The sequence below is a fragment of the Asparagus officinalis genome, unplaced genomic scaffold (assembly GCF_001876935.1).
Source record: "Asparagus officinalis unplaced genomic scaffold, Aspof.V1 AsparagusV1_Un212, whole genome shotgun sequence".
Lineage (NCBI taxonomy): Eukaryota > Viridiplantae > Streptophyta > Magnoliopsida > Asparagales > Asparagaceae > Asparagus > Asparagus officinalis.
The window spans coordinates 165684-171923 of record NW_017972478.1 but is presented as its reverse complement, the minus strand read 5'-3'; the positions used below and the strand labels follow the sequence as shown (position 1 = coordinate 171923).

General features: G+C 42.0%; 1 pseudogene; it reads left to right on the top strand.

Annotated features, from left to right (window-relative positions):
* Nucleotides 1-29: 29 nt before the first annotated feature.
* LOC109827434 lies at nt 30-1432 on the top strand (annotated as a pseudogene).
* The last annotated feature ends 4808 nt before the right edge of the window (nt 1433-6240 follow it).

Below are 6240 nucleotides of genomic sequence, written 5' to 3'. Positions count from 1 at the left end.
TATTTAGAGAGATTGAGTGATAGGTATCAATGTCTTTCTCTGTGGAGAGTTGTAGAGAGATGTTGTTACCTGTGGAATCAAACAAATCAGTTCCTCCTCCTGCCCCTTTCCTAATTAATTAAAACCTATCAGCTTGTTGATGATCCTTGCACTGATCACATTGTGTCTTGGGGTGAAGATTACACTACCTTTGTTGTTTGGAGACCTCCTCAGTTCTCTAGGGATATCTTGCCCAACTACTTCAAACACAACAATTTCTCAAGCTTTGTTAGGCAGCTCAACACCTACGTAAGTTTCTGATCAATACCCCTTCCCTTTATCATGTTCATTTACATCTCAAATTGTAGTTAACTTTTTGTTTATCTTTTGATTTGGTTGGTCTTTTGTTTTCCTTTTTTGTTTTTCCATATATTGCACAATCTATCCATATATAGATCTCCATTGTGAATTAATTATTTGAGACATTTATGTATCAAAGATGGTTACTTCATTGGTCACACTTGACATGTTTGTTATTTTACCTTTTGCTTTAATTTTGCTTGCTCTTACAAATAGACAATGAAGATGTGACTCATAGATAGTAAGTTTCTGTTTAGCACAGAATTTCAAGCATTAGCACAGAAGTTATAGCTTGGCATCTCCATTTTATGTAGGAAAATATATATATGAGATGACGGCTCATTTTGCAAAATGTGCTCCCAAGAGATGCACATGTGATGAGGCCCACTTTAGTTGTCACAACCATCAAACACTTTTATGTAAGAGACTTATACTTCAGGTTTATAATATTAATTAATTCTAAAAAACAACCGGAACCTTAATTTCTTCTCTCTATCACTCTACAGGGATTTAGAAAGATAGTTGCAGATAGGTGGGAATTTGCCAATGAATTCTTCAGGAAAGGGTCAAAGCATTTGCTCTCTGAGATCCACAGGAAAAAACCCTGTCAATATCAAATCCCTCAACAATGCTTTTACCCACAACAATCACCAAGGCTACATACTCCTCATCAAGATGAGAATGCAACAAACTTGATTGATTCTTCATCGCCTTCATCGAAAAACGTCGACACTAGTGAGTTCATATTGGCCCTTTCGGAGGATAACCACAGACTAAGGAAGAGGAACTCATTACTATTATCAGAACTTACCCACATGAAGAAGCTCTACAATGATATTATCTACTTCATACAAAATCATGTTACCCAAATTCCATTCGATGCTAACTCTAGGCCTTCACCGAAGCTAATGGAGGAATCTGACAATGCAGTGAAGCTCTTTGGTGTGCCTCTTCATGGCAAGAAGAGATCGAGTGCATCATGAACGTGAGTCTGTAGAGTAGTTAAAATTAGTGTGGTTTTGTGTCTTAAGTTTCTATGTAGTTTGAACTTAATTTATCAAGATTTAGTTGAAAACCTTTTCTTGCTCTTCAAGGTTGGATTTGTCCTCGTTTTAAGTTTTGATGAATCAGTAGTTCACTACACATACAATAAAGCTTGAGTACTTTCAGGTTGTGATAAGAGATTTTGAGTAATTTTATAATCTTTATTTGTATTCTCTTCTCTATTAGTGAAAACTCATCCCCTTCTTGCCCCGTGGACGTAGACAACTTGCCGAACCATGTAAAATTCGTTGTTTGAGTTCGTACTGTTAATTTTGTGTTTGTGTGACATTCTCTCTCGGCAACTTCGTGTTTCCTCAGACCCCCAAAAAGAGGCTTCAAAGCCCAACAGTTGACTCAAATTTATTATTATTATTATTATTTTATAGAGGAGCCGTTGAATACGTTAATGCAGACCAACGATCACGATGCAGTGAAACGAGGCATTCGCAAAAGGCCCAATGAGCCGTGGGCTTTGATACAACGAATCGATATCAGTGATCGTTGGTCTGCATTAACGTATTCAACGGCTCCTCTATAAAATAATAATAATAATAATAATAAATTTGAGTCAACTGTTGGGCTTTGAAGCCTCTTTTTGGGGGGTCTGAGGAAACACGAAGTCGCCGAGAGAGAAGGTCACACAAACACAAAATTAACAGTACGAACTCAAACAACGAATTTTACGTGGTTCGGCAAGTTGTCTACGTCCACGGGCAAGAAGGGGATGAGTTTTCACTAATAGAGAAGAGAATACAAATAGAGATTACAAAATTACTCAAAATCTCTTAAACAAAGCTGTCAAATCTCTCACACAAACCCCAAACAAATTGCTCAGAAAACTCTCTTTTATGTGCACCAAATAATTAACCCCTTTTCAACCTTACCAAACCCTAAAAAATGTGTTTCAATATATATCAAAACACAAACCAAATCAGAACATGAAACGAAGCTCATGTTGTGCACAGCGGAAATTTCGGCAGAGTTTCTGGTGCACAATAAGAGAGAAAGATCGATAAGAATTCTTGTTTCTCAAAGGGAACAAGAATCTGAAGCCTAATATCCCATCAAAGCGGGATATTAGCTCTTCCTCTCGTCAGCTCTAGGACTGCGCGTCGAGGGATCCTAAAAACTATTACAATGGCCACAAACTCAAACAAACCAATTTTACGTGGTTCGGCAAACTGCCTACGTTCACGGGGCAAGGAGGAATAGAGGGAAAGAGAATACAAATAGGGTTTACAATCTCTCAAATCTAAACCCTCAAACAATCTCTCAGATCCCTCACAATATCTCTCTACAAAAGATGCACAAAACCCAACAAAAAGGATGACTGACTTCTTCTGCGTTTTTCTCCCGCAGCCAAAAAATTACATCTGCCTTTACTCTTGCACTTTTGTACTTGCTCTCTCTCCTGCAGCCGAAACAAAGCACACACCCTTGCTCTGTCCTTTGCACCCAGCCGCCTGCCTATTCCCCCTCTCAATCTTGCACACATAAACCCTAAGAACCATTGTGTATTTATAATATCCAATCAGGTGGACCCAAAAAACCGCTGAACAAACCGCTTTTGCTTGTTTTCGTTTCATGGGCTGCACCGCATCAAAGCTTTAACCAGTGGGTCTTCAGGTGGATCTTCACATGGGTGATCTCTTCACGCGGAAACAACTCATCACATGCCTACCATTCACACGTTGTCCAAGCTTGTGGCCCCCACAAGCTGCTGTTATCCAACAATTCTCCACCTCGGCGAAGTTTTTCCAAAACTGAGCCGACACCAACCAAACCAAATGTCTCACTTGTTGTGTCCAGTACACCGTGAAACAATTCACGACAACAGACTCAATCCATAACAAGTCGAGACCCAAATGAGAATGCGAACATTCTCCAAATGTTGGTATCAACTTACCAAATCGATCTCACCCCCATCAAAATCCAAAACCGGCTGCATCGTAAAGACTGCCTACGTATCATCTTGCCCAAGGAATCAAGCCGAACGTAGTTCACCCAAATGGTCGCAAATGACCTCAATCCAATAGAAGAGTTCGCAACCCTTCTCCAATATCATCAACTCTGCGGCTGATAGCACCTCCAATGGCCTCAAACACCTCCACCTGAGGTGAACCAATGGTCATATCCAAACTGTATCTATCAGCTGCACTCGAGCCAAAACCCAACTCATCATCTGCATCCGAATCCAAATGACTTCCACGCTGTGTCACCTCAGCTGGAATCCCAACCAATGCAGAATGACCTGGAGTATGTGGGAAAATCCCCACCCAATATGGAGTAGCATCAATCTCCACCCGCTGCGATACCTCTAAGGTCTGTCCAAAACTCTCCACCTGCTGAGAGTCAATTAGCCCCCTCATCGAAGCCTCAACCAAAGTGACACTATCAGACCAAACATCCAATGGAGTTTTACCCCCAATCACAGCAGTTGATAACTCTTTAATAGGATGACCCAAATATGTTGAAGCCTCTGTCCAGAAACTCTTCTGCAGACCATTGCTTGATAACAAACACCGATCCTCCTCCAGCAAGGTACGGTTCTCCAAATTTGTCACCCTATCTAGCTGCCCTAAGATTTCCTTTCCAACGAAGTGTCTCGAAATGCCGTGAGCTCGGCTCCAATACAGAAACAGGTCCATCTTGTACCTCCCACCAGAATGGAGTACCTTCACCTTTCTGTCTATTACACACTTCTTTAATCTGTTAGAGACTACTAGGACTTTCTCCAATGGGGATTTGGTTGCAACCCAAACACGTCTAGAACAGGCACCAACAAAGGAAACCAAACGCCTATTACCTCCTAATGATGCCCCCTTGGAAGGCCCCCAAACATCCACGTGAACTCCTCCAGAACGACCCTTAGCACGGTCTTCTTGCTCACATCAACATGTTCACTGGACTTCAAACTGCAAGTCTTTGTACCCTCTTTCAATTGATGCGAGGAATCAATACTGGAATGGCCAAGCCCTAAATGCCGCAGTCTAGTCGAATCAACAGAAGTCGCTAGCTCTCCACCTGTCACTATACCTCCAGTCAAGTAATACAGGTTATTCCTCCTGATGCCCTTCATCAAAATACGAGAGTCTCTCGCAATCACGAGAACCATGTCCTCAACACGAACCTTCAGACCCTCTCCAACCAAAGCTCCAATCGAGATCAAGTACTTCCTCAAAGAAGAAACATATCTCACATCATTTAACTCCCTAACAGTCCCGTCAAACATTTTTATGCGAATTCTTCCTATCCCAAGGATCTAGCATGCACGGTTATCAGCCATGTACACCACACCACTATCCACCAGCTTCTCAAAACTGGAGAACCATTCCTTTCTAGAGCACACATGATAGGTCGCACCACTATCCAACATCCATTCAGATTCCTCTGAATAGCTATCTGTAGGACTGATAGAAAGCGAATAAATAGAAGAGTCAGAATTATTACCATCCGATACAATGTTTGCTTCTGATGATGGTTGCTTCTATTTTCCCTTCTGCTTATTCTTCATCCATTCGTCGAGCTTTGGGCAGTCTTTCTTCCAATGACCAGTCTCTTTGCACCAAGCACACTGATCTTTTCCAATTGTAGGATGCCCTACTCTAGACTGTGACTTCCAATTCTTCCGGTTCGGATTCTTCCCTCTTGCGACCAACACCTCTGCTACCGACTCAGTCGAAGTCTCCTTATCCTTCTTCCGAAGCTGATAATTCACCAGTGCAGCAGTGACCTCACTATACGAAAGAGATGCCTTCCCATTAATCAGAGTAAGGACGAAGGTCTCATATTCCTCGTTGGGCAAGGAACTCAACAACAGCAGCGCATTGTCCTCATCTTCAATCATGACATCCACATTCACCAAATCCGCAAGAAGCTTTGTGTAGTGGTTCATGTGATCTCTAATGGAGGTTCCCTTCTTCAACTGGAAACGATAAAGTCTCATCTTCAAATGCAAGCGATTTTCCACACTCTTGGTCAAATACTTACTTTCGAGAATCTCCCAAATTTTCTTCGCAGAAGTCTTATTCATCACATCATATTTTAGATCTTGAGTCAAACAAGACCTAATCACACCACACGTCGTTCGATTCATCTTTTTCCAAACCTTCTCTTCAATCTCATCTGGCTTGCCATCTAACTCCAATGTATCCTCCAAATTCTGCGCGTTCAGCGCATCCAAAACCTCGCATCTCCATAATCCAAAGTTGTTTGTGCCATTAAATTTCTCCACATCTATCTTCATAGAGTGGAACCACCCTCGACTCCCGAAGCACCTTCTTTCCCCGACATCTTACGTACCAACGAACGAAGAATAGATCCAAAACTAAAAAGATAGAGTCTTTACCAAAAAATCCCACATTTATCACCAACGAAGCCCTAAACGAGCCTCCAAATTGATCTACTCCTCCAACCAAACCCTATATCCGGAATCTGGGCTCTGATACCACTTGTTGTGCGCAGCGAAAATTTCGGCAGAGTTTCTGGTGCACAATAAGAGAGAAAGATCGGTAAGAATTTTTGTTTCTCAAAGGGAACAAGAATCTAAAGCTTAATATCCCATCAAAGTGGGATATTAGCTCTTCCTCTCGTCAGCTCTAGGACTGCGCGTCGAGGGATCCTAAAAACTATTACAATGACCACAAACTCAAACAAACCAATTTTACGTGGTTCGGCAAACTGCCTACGTCCACGGGGCAAGGAGGGGGAGATCTACTAATAATCAGAACAGAAAACAAAGCACAGGCCCAAACCCGACAGGCAGTCGACCGCCGAAACCATCGCGGTCGACCAGATAGAATGACAGAAACCAAAAATCCATTACATGGTTCGCGGTCGACCGGACCTAGCCTCGTG